Genomic DNA, 312 nt, shown 5'->3' with positions numbered 1-312 from the left:
TATGATTGAAAACTATTTTGAAAAAGATGTGGTTAAGAAGATATGATTGGTTTTAAAAAGATGTGATTGAGAAGATATGATTTGAAAAATATTTTTTAAAAAGATTTGATTTTGAAAATTAAAAACTTGACTAACAAGAAAAGATATGATTCAAACATTAAACCTTTCTCAACAGAAAAGGCAACATACTTGAAATGTTGAATCAAATCATTAATTGATAGTAAGTATCTTTGAAAATGGAAAGAATTTGATTTTGAAAAAGATTTGATTGAAAAATTGATTTGAAAAAGATTTGATTTTGAAAAGATTTTG

This window comes from Arachis duranensis, chromosome 9, assembly GCF_000817695.3.
Source record: "Arachis duranensis cultivar V14167 chromosome 9, aradu.V14167.gnm2.J7QH, whole genome shotgun sequence".
NCBI classification, from domain to species: domain Eukaryota; kingdom Viridiplantae; phylum Streptophyta; class Magnoliopsida; order Fabales; family Fabaceae; genus Arachis; species Arachis duranensis.
This window is presented reverse-complemented; position numbering follows the sequence as displayed.